This window comes from Pinus tabuliformis, chromosome 3_2, assembly GCF_031772625.1.
Source record: "Pinus tabuliformis cultivar Carrire ecotype Pingquan chromosome 3_2, CPIR1, whole genome shotgun sequence".
Lineage (NCBI taxonomy): Eukaryota > Viridiplantae > Streptophyta > Pinopsida > Pinales > Pinaceae > Pinus > Pinus tabuliformis.
Window position 1 is genome coordinate 215,810,347 of NC_142302.1, and position 21,421 is coordinate 215,831,767.

Genomic DNA, 21,421 nt, shown 5'->3' on the forward strand with positions numbered 1-21,421 from the left:
AGAAGGAAGGACTTGACTTGTGCTTGGAGGATATTATTGTCAAGGGTCTAGGGTTTGGAATTGATCAATAAGAAGCTTCAATAAGAGAAATTTATGAAAGGGTTTTCCTCTAAGAGAGAGAGGTTTTTCCCTGGCAGAGAGCCAATATATTGTGTTCTTGTTTCTTTTGTTTTGGTAGTAGTTTGATGAAGTATAAACAAATACAATAATAATAAGAGAATAATATCAAGCTAACAAGCTAAATTGAAAAAGTACATCACAAATTGTTATCAAGTATAGAAGAATCCTACTATATATAATTGCCCTAGATTCTTCAACATGGTATCAGAGCTAAGGTGACACATCAAGGAAAGGGCATCTCAAGAATGCTCATAAGGTGACTCGTCAAGGAAGGACATCTCAAGAACATCTACAAAGTTGAAGCATTAAGCCAAGAAGTCTAAAATTCATCAAGAACAAGAAAGGTCTACCCTATACTATTCATAAAGGACTACAAAGCAAGAAGCCTTTCATACAAAGACACCTAGAAGAAGATCAAGTCAAAGAAGGACCTACATCAAGCTACACCATCTTGAAGGGAAGAAGCACTACAAGTCAATTCTTACTCTCCAAGAAAATCTCATCATCAAGCAAGTCTATTTGAAGGAAGCAATTTGAATATCTAGGAAGGAAAGTCATCAAGTCTTCAAGAAGAAAGAAAGACTACTACATCAAAAAAATCTATCAAGTAAGTATATGTCCCCTCCTAAATATACCTCAATGGATTTTTGTAAGGAAATCAACAAATTGGTTGGGACCACTAACTTCCTTGCATGGAAGAAGAGGATTGATTTACTTCTCAAGGAGAATGAACTTCTAGACCTCATCAAAGGGAATATCACTATCCCTGCTAAGGAACAAAATCAAACCTTAGCAAAGTAAAATAAGGATGAGACAAGAGCTCAAAGGATTCTAATAGAATTTATCAAGAACTCTCTCATTCCTTCTGTCTCCAATTTGAAAATAAAAAGAAATCTATGATAAACTAATAGAGCTATTCTCAGTAAGCACAACTAGAGAAGTGATATGTCTACGAAATGATTTTTACAAAATGAAGGTATCAGAGGAAGGAATAGCTCCCTACTTCATGAAGATATCTGAGACGAGATATCAACTTCAAGAACTAGGAGAAGTCATGTTTGACATATAAATGAAAATTGTAGTACTCAATGCTCTACTTGAGGATTGGAGAAACGTTGGCTTGATGGGTCCTGACCCAGGTTCAAAGTTAGTTGTGCCAACCAACAAAACCCTAAACTGTTGGTCCTTTTTGCAACAACCCACATAGTGCAGACTAGAGTCTCACCTAAAGCAGCATTGGGGGATGACAGAAACAGGTTTCTACATCCATAGTTTAGTGTGATGGGTTCTTGTGGCTTCTAGGGCTTATTTCTGTCTTCCCGAACCCTAACCCTTCTGAAACAAATAACTACAGTAATTCACATAAACAGAATATATACCTTTGCGAAGATCATCAAGCATTCATAACATCTATAAACTATACTGATCTACTACTTTCACGCATTAGATAAGCATTCATTCATATAAATTCAGATACAAAGCAAAATACAAAAAATGTAGAAGTAAATAGAGATACACAAATGCACAGTTTATGGATCAAAACTTTCTCTATTAGATTTATTCTTTCAAGTATAGAATCTTCTTCCCTTCGCCCTCAGCTGCACGGGCCCATGCACTTAGCCTGCGAACTTACCAAGGTCTCCACGCACTCAACTACAGGAGCCTTCCCCTTTTCCTAAGTACAGGAAATAGACTTTCCTGCCTTAGCTACTTGCTTATACAATGATCTTATATCAATGACTTACTTCCTAGACTTGCTATGACTCTTCTATGTATAGTCTTTGCTTTTAAAATACCATGGTCCATATACCATGGGCGGGTCTCAAAACTCCCTATATTCTAACCACCTAAGGGACTAAGGTCCCCTTTGACTCTTATGACCTTTACGATCCGCTTCCTCAAAATGTAGAGACTTGACAATTGTACAAAAAGTAAATGCCAAAATTTGACCCCAGGGGACCCTATCCCAACAGCCCTCCAACACAATTTCATGACTCATCCTTAAGTCACTCGGTTGGCGCTTCGATCTTCACTTGGAGTTCACAAAACTCCAACTTAAAAACCTGGAGATCAGTTGTTCCCTACGTAGTAGCCTATTGCACTTCCTTGACCAAATTTGCTATAGTTGGGCCTTCCTCTGTGAGGCCCATGGTCCTCTGAGTTAATTGTATCCCCTGAAGTTTACTTTGTACTGACAGAGTCAACTGGTTGGCCTCATCTATCCATGGCTTGGTTCATGCAGTGAGAATTTCTTCCTTTTGGCATAGCTCATCAATTTCATTATATACCTGCTTTCCTACCTGCAATTATGTGAATCGTTGTATTGTCTCTAACATTCACACAGTCAATCGGATCTCATCGAACTGCCTCTGCTTTTCCCTAATGTCCATGCCAATCTTCTGCAAAGTCGGATACTCCTGTAGTGAGGTCCATAACTCCATGGATTTCTCAAATAGCTCAGTGCATCCCTCGACTGCTCTTCTAAATTAGCCATGCCCTCTTTGATAGTAGCTCTACGCTACTCTCGAACCTCTGGAGGAGCCGTTGGCTGCAGTTTTAAATGTAGTTTTGATATCTGTAGTTGCCGCTCAAATTGAACGCAACCAATTTCATCCCTATATAGCTTTACTGTAGTGGTCAACTTTTGGATCTTCTCTGTAGAAGCTGCTTCAGTTGGAATGTTGAGTTTTGGTAGCTCATTGCAAACCTGTGTAATGGCTGCTTCCAATTGTTGGCTCCGCGTGGTGATTTACTCTTTCTCCTTCAACACCTGCGCCTTCTCTTTGAAAATCTGTTGGTTGTTCGTTTTGACTTCACTTATAACTGACAACATGCACTACTCCCTAATCCGTAACTCATTGGATACCCCCTGGTGAATCTCATGTAGGGTTTGGATAGGGAGTGTCTTTATGTTTAGGCCTATATTCTTGATGTGCAGTAGCTGGGCACTTGCCACTTCTGTTTGGCGCGGAAGGCTCCATCGGGTAATTGAACTACATGGAGATCCAAGGTTTTGTCTGTGTCCAAAACTGTCATGCTCACTTGAGTTAGGCTCACTTGTACCCCACTCGTCTAACCCATGCTCGCATGTAACCTACCTATCTAGATCTGCAGCTCGAGTAGATCCTACTAAACCTTTCCTAGCACCTGCCAGTATTAGTCTTCGAAATGGTTCCAAAGGTTGGTCGTAGTGTCCCGGACCATGTCTTCGATCTCATCCAAGTCCCCCTCAATAAGGACTAAAGGGGTCACCTCAGCTGATCGGTCAGAATTTTGTTTCTTCTATGACCCCGTGGATGTTTGTTTCTTTCGTTTCTTTACCACAAAGGGGGTTTCTAGCTCCACGCCCCCTCCCTCTTCTTCCTTTGTCTCTTCTTTTTCTGGTGTTTGTTGTGCATCAGACTCTTCAATGTTGTTGGTGGCCTGCAATGTTGTCATTGCTTGGGCTGCTCGTTCTTTGTCTGCCACTTCCTTTTCTCTGGCAGCAGCCTCTTTCCATTGTGCAACTTTCTCCCAAGAGGAAGCCTTCTAGGATTCCTTCTGTTTCTCTATTGTTATCGTCTGCATGGTGGTATCCTCTGCAACCTTGCTTGTACTTGTGCCCACATCTAATGGGGTTAGCCATTCACCTGGCCACTTTTCCACAATGTTTTCTACATCTTCATCAACCACAAAGTATGGAAACTTGTGCCATGTCTTCTAGGGATCCCTCCTTGTGCAAACATACAAGTTGTGGAAATCTGCCTTTAATTCTGTCAGGGGCTCATACTGGGCATACAGTGTGGGTGACAACCTTGACCATTCGCTAATAAATTTCCACAGGTCCATTTTAAATAGGACCCAAAATATCGTTGCCTTAGTGACTTGCGCAGGGTCCTTTGTATCCTAGAGCGAAACAAACATTGTTGCCTCTGGAAGGTCCGACTCATGGGGAGGAAATTGACTATCTTCTGGGGTCCTCCAAGCCACCAATGTTATCAGCAATAGTAACCAGGCATAATGAAATGCCTTTCCCTCATCCTGGGCCTCCCTATAGTTCTCCAATAATTCCTTACACAAGTATTGAGCCCAGTTATACTGGACTCCTTTGGTGCATTGTGCAACCAAAGAAATGACGGGGGTGGGAGCTTCGTCTGCATGACACTTATGCATGATCTTGCCTACCAATATCTGTGCGGTGAACTGCACCACGAGATCCAAAGTAGAGAAGATATAATATTTGTGCGACTTCTTTATTAGGAAAAACTCACTCTTCATCTGGTCCGTGATTTTCTTCTCTTGCATTTTTCCCCCAAACACCTCTATCAGATCCACTCCTTGGTATGGCAATAAGGTGATCCAGTGGACCAGCATGTCCGTGATTGGGATGGGTTCTCCCAGCTAGAGACACCCATCATGCACTAATCTGAGCAATTTCTGAACACAAACGGTGTATATGTAAGTGTGACTGAAATATGGCACCCAGAGCATGTTTAGGAGCCCCGCGGCCCCAACACCTGCGACCCACTTCATTGACTCCAGCTATGTAACCTCTATTTATTCGTAGTATACCTTGGACAGGTATTTGGTTGGCACCAACTGTGGGAATTTCTTATGATCTCCTAAGTCCCAATCTTCCATTTTGAGGGTCGGTATACAGGCCAACAACGTTCCCTCAAACACCACTTTATCCAGCAACAGTGATGTAGACACCATGAATTTTGCATTGCCATGATATTTAGGAACTTTAGTTGTGGCCTTGCACAGTGGGATATACTTTGGCAGTCGAGTCATTGGCTCACCGTCCTCAACATCAATCTCTTCGATGCCTCTGTGCAGTTCTTCTTCACCCAAATCCATCAGCTTTGTCGATTTTTGTGATTGGTCGATCTTCCCCTTCTGGCGAACTTCTGTGGGGTTTTTCCGCAGTGACTACCTCACCAGGACCTGCTAAGGTTTCTTCTGCTTCTTATTTGTCGCCTTAGACGCAGAAGGTTGAGATACATAAGGCTTAAGTCTGGGAGACCTAGGCGTTGTAGTCAGAAATCCTACAGGGATTGCTTCCATCATAGGCGAGTTGCAGTCATTCTGGCCATAAAATGCTCTTGAATAAAGTTAGGTACGTCAGCTAACCCTGGTCGTGAAAAGAGCTGTTCCCAATCTGGATTAGACATACAATTATACACTTGGCATAAATCAAGGTAAACAATCTCAATACAAACTCTCAGGAAGCAAAGTGTTCGAATGCAGGGGGACATGACATTTTTATAGCTGAATTTGAATTCAAATCTAACTGTTCCCTCCAATTTCCAATCATTAATGCATCTTTGGCGACAGATTTCCAAACATATGCTCCATAAATGCGTCTTCCCCACTCCTCCTAACGGAAATTTTAACAACCAATCATTTACAATGTGTGCAATGGTCACTTTTTGACCAGGTCACGTGGTACTAGGCCTTGTGGTGCAACTTCTTTGGCACAACTTCCCTCTACGCCTTAGTTTCATCCATCGGGTAGCCCTCTTGCTTTTTCTTTCCCACTTTTGGGTAGTGTAGTTTATAGTCCCGTACTTCATTGTAGCTACTTGGAGTACTAAGACTACCCCACCATCATATAGTCATTGCACAGGAGTGGGATCACCCCTATATAGCTTCAATCGACTACCATTGACTTTTCTTGGAAATAATTCCTCGTTCAGCGTCACGAGTTGAAATGCGCCACCATTGATAATTTCCTTCACAACATAGGGTCCCAATGAATGCATTTGAAAATTCCTAGGGAATTTTTTAAATTTACCTTCATGTCATAATATCGGATCATTAATTTGGAAGGTGCATTGTTTTATATGGCGATCATGCCATGCCTTTTCGCGATCCTTTTGCACCTATTGATGAAACCCTGCTAGGAAATGATCTTCTTCCAGTTCTACCAGTTGCACGAGATGCTCCTCCATAGTATCGCGATCAACCATATCTATCAATGTTGCAATCCGCAGACTTGGCACAATGTATTCCATGGGAATTACAACCTCCTGCCCATATACCAGTCAGAAAGGGGTTTGGCCTGTCAACTTTTTACAAGTGGTCCTATACGCCCAAAGGACTGCTGGTATGTGCACATCCCAGTCATTCCGCTTCGTGTTGCAAACCTTGGTCAAGGCACTCTCCAAGATTTTGTTGAAGGCTTCTACCATACCATTATCTTGAGGGTGATATGGCATACTCTTCTGATAATATACCTGGAATTCCTCTAGCATCACAGGAATTGTCTTGTCTAAGAAGTGTGTGCCCCTATCACTCATTAAAATTTTAGGGCATCCAAACAGGGACAAAATAAACTCAAATATGAACTTCTCAACGGTAATTGTGCTACATTCCTTGACTGGTTGTGCCTTCGTTCACCGTGTGATCCAGGTGGCTCTAGACACAGACAGAAGTCCCAGAGGGCTAAAAAAGAGTCAAAATTAAAAGTGGTCAGATTTCTCCCAAACTAGCACATGATTGAAGTGCTCGTCACCCTAATTCCAATGGTGCGAACGACACTCAAATCCAAGCTCGTATGAGGGAGAACGGTCTAGTCAAAGTTTTGGTCAAAGTTGGGTTGTGGGCCAGGTTTAAGTGTCCTACAAATTCACCATCAACCGACATGGGAACCTAGATCCCAAAAGCGGGAAAATTTGTTGGATACTTAATTTTTCTAATATCCCTTATATTAGACAAATTCAAAAAAGGACTTATTAGCTATAAAAAAAAAATCAAAAAATATATATTTTATGGGGTGGCCAACGAGCCGTGACCCCCACCAGCCCCAACCAACCCACATTAATATTCAATATACATTGGGGGTGGGCGAGCCACCTCTAGTGGACCCGGCCCATGCCTCCACCTGCTATATAACAAACATGTCGTATATAATGGGCCTGCGGGAATCGAACCCGCCTGACCATGTTTCTAACCCAGTCCATGAGCGGCCCAACCCGAAAAAAAACATTGTTTTAAAACAAACACCATCCATTAACATTTAAATGACCCCATTTAATACGCCATTCGCACTGATATTAACTATTACAATGGCTATGTGGTAAATGCACCACTTAAAAAAAATCACTTATATTTTTGGCGGGGTCGGGATTTGATCCCCCAACCTCCCCGCCTCGAACAGTCCACCTTAACCAACATGCCAATGGCACTCCTTTGGAAATCTCCACAAACAAACACCATATAAACATTCTTTTTCAATGCGATGGAGGTGGTGGTGGTGGAATGGAGAGCGCTAACCCTGCAGAACCATGAGTGATGACATAGATGCCGAGGAAAAACTTGGCATGAAGTCTGAGATGTGCATTTTTTAATTAATTTTGTAGGTGGAACCATGATCGTGGAAAAGAGCAGGCGGAGCCATGATTGAGACAAATTTTCAGGAGGACAAATTTTTTTCAGTGTCTAATTTGGACAAACTTTATGTCTATCCTACACCTCTTAGCGACATGAACTTCATGGCATAAACATAATTTTGATCTGAGTAGCAGATCTTCACTTGACCTGGAGGAGGGAATCTTTGAGGAATTTAGGGGGAATCTAAAAACTTCCCGTGGCCCCAGATTTTCACTTTCTCAGAATTCAAAAATTTGACTATCGATTTTACACTGTTCGAGACCATAAACCTGATGGTGCATTTAGGTTTTCCATTTGGTCATTCCATTTTGTGATCACTTTTCAAAGTGGAGTGTAGGTGTCAACATTCAACGTGTGAGCAGTCATTTCCATGAGATTCGATGCCATGAGATTGATGGTACAACCAGATCCAATAGTTTATCATCCTCTTCTTTAGATAACTCCTTGATGTGAGGTATATGTAGTGTGATCATGTACTTCTTTGTCTCTTTTCTTGAGATGCATTATGATGTATAGATCTCTGTTTGATGTTTGATGTGGGATCTTGTTTTGTTCTTGATGTGAGATGTACTTATTTTCATGTTTTGATTGATATCCCTTTGTCGCCATGTTGACGAGATACTCATGTGTCGCCATGTATGTTTGAATTGAGATCCCTTTGATGCCATGTTGGTGGGATGCTCATTATTATCATACGTGAAATTATGTCATGCTTATAGGAGTCCTTTTTTGAATGAGAGTTCCTGCAGTGGAACATCTCGTGGAGCCACTCCTACGTGAGGGAATATTCCTTGCATGATAGAGAAGACACATGCATGTACACCATCACTCTTTCCAACACTTAATGCAGCAGCCTACACCATCTTGACACCGAGCCTGGAGACGTAGTCTCTCTTGGACAAACTCCGTTATCAACGTCTTGTGTTTTATGTTACTGATTGTTGTCATGTTTCTTTTTCTTTACAACATGCATATATGTTCCTTTTTTCTATTTTAAATGCAATTCTAATCACATCACAAAAGAAAAAGATCTTGGTTAAATTCAGGAATTGAGTCAACTCGGATCAAGTTTGGTATCAGAGCGGTCTTTGCGTGGATGTGAATTGCGAGCATGAACAATGGAATGTGCAGCAATGGAGGATGACAAAGCGATGTACAAGACCATGTTCAGAATTTCCCAAAAGGTGGAAATAATTTATGAAGCTCTACAAAAAGAGGCAGAGGAAATGGAGCGAGTGTAGCTTCAGTTACAAGCCATGGAAGAGGCCTTGGAAGAACTTAAGAACAACAACCAGAGTCTTCAAGAAGATAAGGTTGAATTGAAGATGCTTCTACATGAAGAGAAAGAGGAGAAACATAGTTTGCTACGACAGTTGCAAGCTAAGGACGAGGCCTTGGAAAAGCTGCAACGCGACCCATGTGAGGTGTTGTAGCATTTTTTGGTTTTGGTAAGTTAAAATAAACTAGTTCAAAAAATGAAAATATTTTTCAAAAAATGTTAAGCTAGGATATGGACAAAAAGAATATTGAATGAAAATGTTTGGAAATATTTTGATAAATATGTCCATATCAAAATAAAATGTTAGAACAGATGCCCTAAAAAAGGAAGGCAAAAATAAAATGTTAGGTTAGAGAGAAAAGAAAAAAGAAAAAAATAGGTCATGAAAGTGTGCAAGTCCAAGTTCCACTACTTTTTACTTTATTATGCAAAATAATGGTTGTGTGCAGCTTGTCATAAATGCCACAACCCATGATAGTCAAATAGTTTAATCTTGACTAGTTCATGCTTTAAATTTCATGTTTATAGTTAGAGAATAAAGATCTAGCCAAACTGTTTAATCTTGGTAGATCAGTAGTTAGGTAGAGAATAATAAGGAGCTTATCAGTTTAATCTAAGCCCTTGGATGTTATAAGGTTAGAATTAGATAGTTTTCTTTTCAAAAGGAAAAGGAAAGAAAAGGGTCTGCTAGCCTAAATGCACCCATTTAAGTGAAGAAAAAATGTTAGGATAAGTAGAGGGTAGGTAGAAGAAAGGTTGTAGATGTACAAAGTTGGTTGAAGCATAAGCACATTTATCATGCTTAATCCAATGTTTCAGTGTGCAGGAGCAGCTATGAAAGTGAGAAGATGTTTATAAGTTGATTTGGTTAACTTCCCCTCATTTCATTTCATCCCCCAATACATACTTACTTATTTCCTCATTATCCCATCATTTCTTATGAAAATACCCTTTTCCCTTCATTTTCACACTTGCCCTTTGGTTTCACACATTTTCCTAGCAAATTACCCTCCAAAATCATTCCCTTACCCAAAAACCCCTTTTCCCTAGTGTGAAACCCTTTCCCCTTGAAAAAATCACTTTTCCCTTGTAATTTCCCTAAAAACCCATAAAGCCACCCTTGTCCTAAGTTTAAATTTCCCCCTCCACTTTACTTTATTAACTCCACCATTCATATATTTCCCAACAAAACCCATTTAACCCATAAAGACCCTCTAGCCTAAGTTTTGATTAAACTCCACATTACTTAAATAAAACTCCACAAATTCACTTTTTCCCAATATAAATACCTTTTAACCCACCCCCTTGGTGTGGTTAACAAACCCCGCCACCACATATTAAACCCTATTCCCATTTATTAAAACCACTCATTATATTTTTAACCTCGCCTTGTTCGTTAATTAATTACAGTTAAGTGTCATTATACCTCGGGCCTCGATAATCTCCCCCTGATTGCCCTCCATGCAATTTCATTGTGCAATAGTCATTAGATCTTTCACCCCCAAATCTAATGGCGTGCATCCATATCACGCGCTCCTGATCTCTGACCTTTACCGGCCCGAGAGCATGCGAGATTCATGGTTTTGCTCAGACCCCTTGCGGTTATGTGGCAACTTTATGTTAACTTGCATGCTCTCCAAAAAATACCACCCTTCACTCAAAAGCGGTGTGATGGCCTCCGAAACTGCCTTCCTGTGTGGGCCAAAACCATCCACTGTTCACTTATCGAATTCCGTGCCAAATTTTAAAATTTACCCTTTAAAACGCCGAAGACCCTCGTTTTCTCTCTTTTTGCCCATTTACATAGTGAAACTTGCCTAACCCTTCCTGTGCCACCCTGATCCTCTGAAACCCAATTTGACCTTTGATTATCTTCCAAATTCTCCCAGGACTCCGTCCACAAACTTCCCTATTCCCTCAAATCATTATCTCCTCCCTGCAAACCTATGTTCTTATTAACTATTGGTTTATTTTTGTAGTTGATCATATAAGACCTGGACAAACAGTTTTTATACCAGTTAAAAACCTATTGTTCTAGATTCTCAAGAAATGAATTCGAATGATTTTCCTCAACATAAAATTCCATACAACAACAGAGAAAAAGGAAACAATTTACACAGTAAATGTTAAAACAAACAATTTATATAGTAAAAGATAAAATAGAGGATGCAGATAAAGAAATACAGTTGAAAGACAAATACAAATAAAGTGTATTAGATGAAAGGTCATAAGTAAATATGACATCCAATGTGAAAATCAAACAACATTTAGCTTTTGGAGGAACAGTCAGCCAACTTCAACAATTTTCAGTTTTTCTTAGCAATAGTCACCAACAACACAACATCAAAATAGTGCCAAATCAACTAGCAGCCTTTATTTTGATTTTAAAATAATCTATTTTTGTAAAAACAGTTTAGGATACTTTATTAGTTCTATTGTTGTATAAATAACTCTCTTCACGAGTTATTATGGGTTTCACCCTTGATGAAGCATTTCTAAACATTTGATGTACTTGACTTTTCTGGAACCTTAATACAAAGCAAAGGATTCTGAATTCTGTTTTACACAGTTTGTGTTTCCTGTAAGTTTTTCCAGTATTACTCATTATGTTTTTCTTCATATTCTTATGTCTTACAGAGATAACCAGGTAGGAATAATTGTTTTTCATTCTATTCCTATAAGCTTCTGAAGTGATAATCTATAAAGAGAATGAATTAATGGACTATCTATTTAATTAATTCCCTCTGAATTAATAAATCATCAACATCTTTTGTAAGCTTAAGCATATTCTCTTAAACCTTTTGAACATATGTCAGAGGTTTTCATACTTATGATTACTTAATTTTCAATTTGAAAACTGTGATAATCATATTATTTATTGTTTTTGCTCACCACCATACAAGTTATTTCACTGTGTGAAATTTTATACCAGCCCTCTACTTTAGTATTAATATTATTCAAAAGGTTAGGCATTACAATGTTATATCTGTTTCATTCATTGGTCCTCCAAATTAAAACAAAACCCCCAAAATAGTTAGCTTAGATGCTCTCGCATGATAGCTGACCATTATCATCTCAGAGGTACAACATGAGGTAAAAAGTAGTTCTCCAAATTCATGTATGTTTCCTGATGATTATTTCGCTGTTTTTTAAATCATACCATAGGAATTGGCTTCAAAATATTGAGGAAAATGGGGTATGAAGGACAAGTCTTGGGCATTAATGGCCAAGGCATTGTCAATCCCATCAAAGTGGAGGAATTACCCCATTAGGTAGGACTTGGGTATGTCAGGAAGGATGTTGGGGAATGCACTGAGGCAGCCAGTGAACCACCAACAACAGATGATGAGAAGCCCTCATTAGTTCTTTCCAAATCGAGAGTGAAGGTAAAAGATGTTGATTTCACTTCAATTGCCTCTTCACATAGTATGATTTTTTTTGGAGATGTGGAGATACCAATTACACGGAAAAACATGAGGCTCCTTACCAATATGAGGTACAAGGAGGAAGGAGAACTTGGTGTTAATAACCAAGGCATAACTCAACCATTGGAGGTTGTGCAGAGACCTCGATTTGCAGGCTTGGGATACACTGAAGGAGAATGCTCGAAGGTGTCAGATTCTTTCGAGACATTGTTGAAATCGTTGAGGAAAGAGAATGATGGGAACACATCACCATCATCCCATGGCAGTGCCCATTGCAAGGAAAGAGTTGAGGCAAGCTCTCATCACCATAATGACACCAGAGACAACAAGGAAAGATATAACTAGTCTCGATATTTGAATGTTCATTTCGATTATAATCATGTTGTTAATGATGAACATAAAACATGGCATCGAAAAACATGTACCTTTTATGGATTACATAACCATACATTTTCTAAGTGTTGGAAAAGAATAGCAGCACACAAAAGGACGAGGCATGAAAGACCCTCTCAATAGCAGGTAAAGAAACACATTAAGCAAATCTGGAGGAAGAAGATTTATTGTAGTCATTGCAACAAAGGTGGACATCAAAGAGCCACTTGTTGGAGGCTCCATCCAGAGCGGAGCCTTAAAGACAAAGCATTGGTGCATGAACTAGGTGAAACATTTGTTCGACAAGCAAAACCACCACAGGGGGATGAACCATTCACATCGATAAGTGAAAAATGGTTTCTAGACACGTTAGCTTGTCATGGTCGTGCTTTTGTAAATCATTTGTTGCATTTTAAAATGTAAAAGTGATGATGTGTTTTCCATCACCTGTTAAGCAACAATGATGTCTGGTCTTATTTTGAGTTGCATGATAAACTGTGAAAGTGATGTCGTGTTTCCATCACTTGTCAAAGAAACAATAGTGTTTGGCCTTATTTTTGCAAATCATGTGTTGCAAAGAGGATGAGTTTTCCATCACTTGTTGAAGCAACAATGATATGTTGGCCTTGTGTCCATAGCTGGGGTATTGTTTCCATTATGATGTAAACTTTACCACCGTGTATGTGTTATAAACTCGTCGAAAGTATGGAGTGTGTGGGTCATTAGTTGGTCTTGTAAATACAACATGTAATTTTCATAATTGTACTATAGATTTGTAGAGTTTGCAAGTGTCGGCTCATCACTTATGGCTCCGAAGGACAAAGGTGAAGGATAAGGAAGGGTGAATGATCAGACATTTGCAAGTGCAGACAAGGTACAAATAAGTGGAAAATTATTTTCATGCTTTTGGAGGACCAAAAGCTCCTCAATTGGTAGGATTGATCCAGGTGGCTCCAGGCATAGGTAGAAGTCCTGGAGGGCTCAGAAAGGGTCAAAATTCAAAGTGGTCATATTGCTCCCAAACCAGCACCAGATCGAAGTTCTCATCACCTTGATTCCAACAGTGCAAACGACACTCAAATCCGAGCTTGTATGAGGGAGAATGAGCTAGTCAAAGTTTTGGTCAAAGTTTGGCTGTGGGTTAGGTTTAAGTGTCCTACAAATTCACCGTCAACCTAGCTCCCAAAAGCATGCAAATTTGTTGGATACTTAATTTTTCTAATATCCCTTATATTAGACAAATTCAAAAAAGGACTTATTAGTTATAAAAAAATCAAAAAAATATATTTTATGGGGTGGTGAGCCACCAACCCCGCCACCCCCCCAACGACCAACTATATTATAAAAAACAAATTTATTTAAAAAATGGCCCATGGGCCATGCCCCATGCTGACCCCAACCAACCCACATTATTATTCAATATACATTGGGGGTGGGTGGGCGACCTCCAGTGGACCCGACCCATGCCCCCACCTGCTATATAACAAACATGTCGTATATAATGGGCTGGTAGGAATCGAACCTGCCTAGCCACATGGCCAGCTCGCTCCATGGACAGCCCAACCCAAAAGAAAGACACCATTTCAAAACAAACACCATGTATTAAAATTTAAACGACCCCATTTAATACGTCATCCTCACTCATATTAATTGTTGCAACGACTATGTGGTAAATGCGCCACATAAAACAAAATCACTTGTATTTTTGGCAAGGTCAGGATTTTATCCCCTGACCTCCCCGCCTCGAACAATCCACCTTAACCAACACGCCAATGGAACTCCTTTGGAAATCTCTGCCCACAAACACCATATAAACCTTATTTTTAAATAAGACGGAGGTGGTGGTGGGGGAATGGAGAGTGCTAGCACTGCAGAACCATGAGCGATGACACAAATTCCGAGGTAAAACATGGCACAAAGTCCAAGATATGCATTTTTTAATTAATTTTTCAGGTTGAACCATGATCCTAGAAAAGAGTAGGCAGAACCATGATTGAGCCAAATTTCCAAGAGGACGAATTTTTTCCAGTGTCCAAATTGGAAAAACTTTATGTCTATCTTGTTATCACTCTGATATTTATTTTGAAGTCAATGATGAAAGAAAAGTCAAAGGTAACCACAAACCACTTTTGGAGATTAGGACCTAGCCTTCCTGATGCTTAGAGAGGGCTCTCTCTTTATAATTTAAATTTGTTTTAGTTAAGATGATTTTAGGCTAGTTATTGCTTGCACTTGGATTTTGTTTCGAAATTGGGTGGCAAGATCACTTTACTTAGATGGAAAGAGGTTTGCTTCTACCATTGGGCTATGGAGTCGGATGTTAGACAAACAAGACTAGATTCAGTTCTAAAAACAATGTCTACAGGGAAATATAGATGAGTTACTATAGATCTCAAAGGCTAAGTGGTGGAATGGTTTCAAATGAGATCCAGGGAGAAATTAAGGGTTCCCGAGGCTAGAATCTAGAAGGAATGAAAGAGGTCGACCAGGATGCGAGAGAAATTAAGGGTTCTCAAATCCGAGTATCAGAGGAAAACATGTAAATGAATAACTGTGCAAAACAGAGTGTAATTAAACAAATTCTGAGTGATATTTCCAGTTAATTCATTCAAATTTAGAACACATTTAATATTATGAAACACATAAGAAGGTAACAAAATCACACAAAGAAAGTACTTCACTGCAAATGACTCATCTCATGAATCCTGTAGCGAAATGCTTTTATTACTTGCTCCAATCCGTTGACTTGAAAATGGTACAATCACCCTTAGGTTTAAGATCAAAATAACTCTACAAATGTAAAATAATCCACCCTAATACTTCGAATTTTGAAGTATTGAGAACTAATCTAGGAAAAAAGAAACATCTTCTTGCAAGAAGATAGAGAAAACTATTGAATTGTTGCTTGATGTCCCTGTTATTAAGGTTATGTTGGATTTGCTCATTGATCTTTGCCCTTTATGCTGCTTGGTTGTTTGGTCTTCACACTGGATGTTCTATTTTACTTTAATCTTTCACATTATACTCTTTTATCTGATACACTTTAACCTTGCTGACCTATCAATATCCTTTTTACTTTGGTGTTTCACTTTTTACTGTACACTTATAATTTACTATGTATTTACTACAATAAATCATTGAGTTTTTCCTATCTTTCCTCATCTGGTAATTGGATATTGAACATTTTTCTGTATATCTCATCTGCCTCTGTATATTTGGAAAAAGTAGGCTTATTAAGAAACAAGTGTTTTACCTCATGCTAGAGGTAAAACAAGTTTTCAAAAGTTTGGTACAACACCTTGTCTATTGGCATGCCCTTCATGGATGAAGTGATTACCTGTTCTTTGGCCACTTCCTTGATCTTTTTGTCATAATCTGCCTGTGTCATTAACTTGTCATTTATTACTAAGGGATTAGGTAATCCCTTTTCCTTTCAAAAGTTCAAACTTAGCCATGAACCTGTCAATAGCTAGTTGCATGTTTTGACACTTGTCTTCTAAATTCAACATTAAATTCCTCTTGGTGAGGACTTTTCTGGCTTCCAAAATTGTACCTATCCTGTCAGGTATCTCAAGCTCTTACAGCTCATACTTATTCTTGGAGTTGAGGAAGTAGATGATTCTCGCTGCTTCCTCTGGCATATCTCCAAGTTCTGTTTTAACCCTTTCAATGGCTTCTGTAGCCTGCTTTATTAAGTCAATCTGCTAAAAAATGACCTGGATTACCATTGATAGAGTCAATGATAATGGCCCACAGTTTCTCTTTAGGCTTACCTATAGGCTCAGTCAATGTCAGTTCTTTCTCCAGACTTTTTATCCTCTCATTCATCCGTGTAGCCTTTTGTTGTTCTTCCTTATGCATGATCTGGGAAAGTTTGAAATCTGTCTCAAGGCTGCTGACTTTCTCTTTCAGTTTGTTCATCTCATTGGTCTGAATGGAGATTTCTTCCATTGCTTTGACCAATTTGTTTGCTTCTTCACTTGTGGAGGTTGTTGCTACTAATCCTATTGCTGATGTAGTTTGTGCAGATGTCAGAAGTGTAGTGGCCATTGGAGCAGTGGGAGCTAATGATGTTGCCTAAGTAGAAGGAACAATTGTGGTCACAGTTGGAATGACAGTTGCAGGAGCATTATCAATACTAGCTTGCTTGAGCTGAATCAAGCTATCCAACTCCTTCTCCATCTCCTTTAACTGGTCACCGTTGGAATGACAGTTGCAGGAGCATTATCAATACTAGCTTGCTTGAGCTGAATCAAGCTATCCAACTCCTTCTCCATCTCCTTTAACTGGTCATTCAGTTGCAGCATCAAGTCCATCATTTCCTCATGATTGGTTTGGCTTTCTAGGACTTCTTTAGTCTGTGGGTGCTGCAAATGAGGTAACTTGAGCTGTTTCTTGAGGGCTGTTATGTCCCCATTCTTCCTTTTAATAAGTTTCTTTGTGGCCTTAACATCACTTGGGTCATGGCCCAATTCAATAACTAAGTCCTCCAAGGACTTTATCCTGGTGTCTTTAGCCTGTGAAGAGTCTCTCTCCAGCTTGAATTGAGTTGATATATTGTCTAATGAATCCTGTAGCTTGTAAGCAGGCATGGCCTTTGCTGTGAGGGTGGAGTAGATCAATAGGATGAACATACCTGGCCAAGACCTCAAAATTTGTCTTCTTGTAGTTTGCTGAGGTCTTTGGTTGTTGTACAGTGGGTTGCAAGAATGAGACCTGCATTTTTCCTTCTTTGATATCAAAGGCTGACATCAGTGTAGCCTGGTTTGGTGGTGTGAGATTGAGATATTGGGCATATGTCTCTGCCTTCAGTCTCTCATTCCACATATTTATCTCTTTAAATCTGTCTTTGATGTCTTTTTTCTTGTAAACTGGTCTGACATAGGAAGAGATATCCATACTCAGTTGTCCATCTATCAACTGTGTGTTGGATGTTGAGGGTTGTTGTGTCTCCTCTGATGCATCTTCTTCTTTACCTTTCTATCCCATTGCCTCAGTGTCAATTATTTCTTTTGATGCAATGTTATCCTCCTGTTCAAAGGCAAGATTCAACTTGGGCCTCTTGCTTGGCTCAACCAACTCATTATTAGTCTCGATGGTAGAGATAGATGCCTCATCCCTGCTCCTCTTAGGATTCTTCTTCTCATTTACTGGAGTCTGTATGATAGGAGGAATGTCCATTGGCCCTCCTTGCTCTGGAACATGCAGGAAAGAGTTGTGGTCAAATTGTCTTTCCAAATCAATAAGTGTATTCTCTATATCAACAACAGTGCTGCCCATGTCAATCAAAGTGTTCTCCCCCCACTCATCCTAGTTAGCATATTATTCAATGTCAGGCATTGGGTGGTGGATGTAAGCTCCCAGCTTGATCTTGAGTCTGAGCTTGTTTATGACCCCATGAGGGTCATAGTGCCAGATGAAACTGTTTTTGAATTTCATTAGTTGAAGTAACACGTCAGCCTCTGGTCCATCTTCTCTGGTGTTGCAAATAAATGGACCCATCTGGTTCTTCACTTTGAACTGCGTTTTCTTCCTATAAGCTAGGAATTGGATCTCATCAGAGCTAATGATTTACCTGAAGTACTCAAGAGAAAATACCCTCATAGGGAGGTATTTGGGCAACTTGTAGGGGGCTAGCTCACAGCCATAAATCCTGATCTCAGTGTGGTTTTGTTACAAGTACCAATGTCCCACCTTTCTATTCTTGGTTAATTGCAGTACTCTCTTGATCTCTGGGCTGATTCTAGGTTGAGCCTTAGAAGTCAACATGCTCATGACTGGTATACAAAAAACGTTATGAAATCTTTGTAGGTGAATGAGGTGGAAAAATTATGGACCAAGGGTGTCTAGTAGATGACTGGTCTCTCCTTTCCCTTGGTGTACAATTTCTCGATCCTCAAATGGAACTTATTTGTCTGGTAATACAGGAACATATGAAACAACACTGAAGAGTGTTTGAAAACTCTTTCAGTGGGAAGCCTAGTGAATTTTTCAAGCATTTTGTCTGCAATGAACTGGGCATAATCATACATAATGGCAAGAGGCTTGCTTGGAGTGAAAATGGAAAAGAAGGCCATGATGACCTCATCCACATGCTCATCAGATGTGTATCCTAGGATGCATGAGAGCATGGGGATTATTCTCTTGCCAGTCTCTAAAAAAATAGTGGCAGCATAGGGTGGAATGTCTTTAGGAGTATGTCTCTCCTCAATGATGAAATTCTTGAATATTTGTTTGATTTTGACTGGGTCCAGTGTGATGTACGGGTCCAATAGGTTTCCAATGGACAAAGGAGTCAGATTAGGACTAGGCTATATTTGCAGCATCTGGTTGATGGATTCAGTAGTAATGGTGAATAATATCTCATGGTTTGGTGCCTTAATAGCCCTATGGCTTGGAACATAACAGGCATGACAAAAATGTACTATGTTCAGAAATGGCTGAACTTCTGGGAATGTATACTTGGGAAAATTGGATTCCCAAAGGTTAATATCATCAATGTGGTTTATGAACCTATCCTTGGCCCAGCAGTGGATTCTTAGAAGGTGGCTTGGAGTGGCTATGTCTTTAATTTGGAAATCCTTGTCTACCAGGGCCAAAAGGTCAATGTCCAGGTGAGGGGTTGTGACCGATCTGACATCCAAGGAGGTCTGGGTAGTAATCTTTGTGATAAAATATGGGAATTTGGCTTATACAACTTGTGAAAATGGAGTCTTGGAAACTCTGGTATAAGGATAGGGTATTAGCAATTTGCAGGAAAGGGTTTTCGATATTTGAGGGGAAATACTCTCAATTCAATGGAAATTTATTAAATTGAATTAGTTATTTCTTTAATTTACTATATACTTTTGAATTTGAGAGGGTCGTTCTAGTTCTGTGTTGGAATACTTGAATTTATGGTTCAGGTTGTAAACTGGTCTTGAATGGTGGCTGTAGAGGGTTCTGTGGTTTCAGTCATGCACTGGAGGGCTAAATTGGGCTTCCGGAACATGTTCGGGCTGCAATTGGTGTTCGAAACCAGTTGTAGAAGCTCAGGAGCGTAGGAGAGCTTAGAAAGTTGGGGATCTACAAGCTTAAAATTGGCGAGTAAAATGTTTTATGAATAGTGGATGGTTTTCGCATTGGGCAGGGAGGCGGTTTAGGGAGACATTGCACTGCTTTTGAGCAATGGGTGGTATTTTCTCAAGAGCACGGGACTTAATGTGGTGTCGCCACGTAACCCAAGGGGGCCTGAGCAATACTGCCCATATCGCGTGCTCTCGGGCTAGTAAAGGTCGGGAGATGAACAAGCGTGATATGGACGAGGGATGTAGGATTTTTGGGTGGAAGATCCGACGACCATCACATGGTGGAGTTGCATGGTGGGAGATGGGGAGAGATTTAGTGGGGCCCATGGTTAATTACCCTGAAATGTAATTAATCAATGTATAATTGCGCAATTATTCTGTAATGCAGGTTTATGGAGTATAATGGGGAAAAGTGAATTTACGAGGTTAGTAAAGTAATGCAAGAGGGTATAATAGTTAAGATAAGAGGTTTTAGTGGGGTTTTTTGGGTTTTTAGTGAAATTAATAAAGGAAAATGATTTTTGCATGGGGAAAAGGGTTTCGCACTAGGGAAAAAGGGTTTCTTTGGGTAGGGGAATGAATTTAGATGGTAATTTGCTAGGGAATGTGTGAAACCAAGGGGGAAGGGTAAAAATGAAGGGAAAAGGGGTTTACATAAGAAATGAAGTGGTAAAAGGGGAAATTAGTTAAGTATGTAGTGAGGGGTGAAATGGAATGGGGGGAGTTAACCAAATGAACTTGTGAGCATCTTTTTTCTTTCACAACTGCTCCTGCACACTGAAATACATGATTAAAGATGATAGATGTGCTTATGCCTCAAATAGCTTGTATTTCTTCAACCTTTCTTCTACTTACCCTTTTACTTACCCTAACATTTTTTCTTCACTTTGTTGGGTGCACTTAAGCTAGCAAACCCTTTTCTTTCCTTTTCTTTTATTGAAACAAACTATCTACTTCTAACCTTATATCTTCCAAGTGCTCAGATTAAACTGATGAGCTCCTTTTGTTTCTCTATCTATCTACTAATATGCCAAGATTAAACTGTTTCGCTAGATTTTTATTCTCTAACTATAAACATGAAATTCAAAGCATGGTGTAGTCAAGATTAAATAGTTTGACTATCATGGGTTGTGGCATGTATGACAAGCTGCACACAACAACCATTATTTAAGATAGTAAAGTAAAAAGTAGTGGCAATTGGACTTGCACACTTTCATGATCTGTTTTTTTGCTTAGGGTTCATATTTTTTCATTTTTTTGATCTTTTCTTATTCTTTTTGTCCTTTGATATTTTTTTTAGGACATACCCTCTTTAAAGTTTTTAATTTTAATATGGAAAACATTTGTATAAAGAAAATGTATGTACAATATTACAAGACTTAACCTCAGCCAATTCAAAATTAAGAATCCTATCACTATAGGACTCTAACAGTGGCTCTACATGGGGATGGAATTTCCTTGTGAAATGTCAAGAACTCTAAAGACTAGTAGCCCTTGAATTGTGACTGAAATTACCTTGTAAAATTTCCTTCTGTGATTCTTCTTTATTGATACTTATGATAGTGAATCCTTCAAAGCTCAGGGCCTTCTCTCCGGGCTTCAACTTCAAAGGATTACCATCCAAACCAATCTACACTCTGCAATGTTATGTATAATGATGCAAAGTAAAGTGAATTATTGTGATTCAATGGAAAAATAATGCTTCAACATCCTACCATTAACAGGTCCTCCTCATAGATCTGATCTATCTATCTCTCTCAAGAAAAAGGCAATGCTTCCCCTGT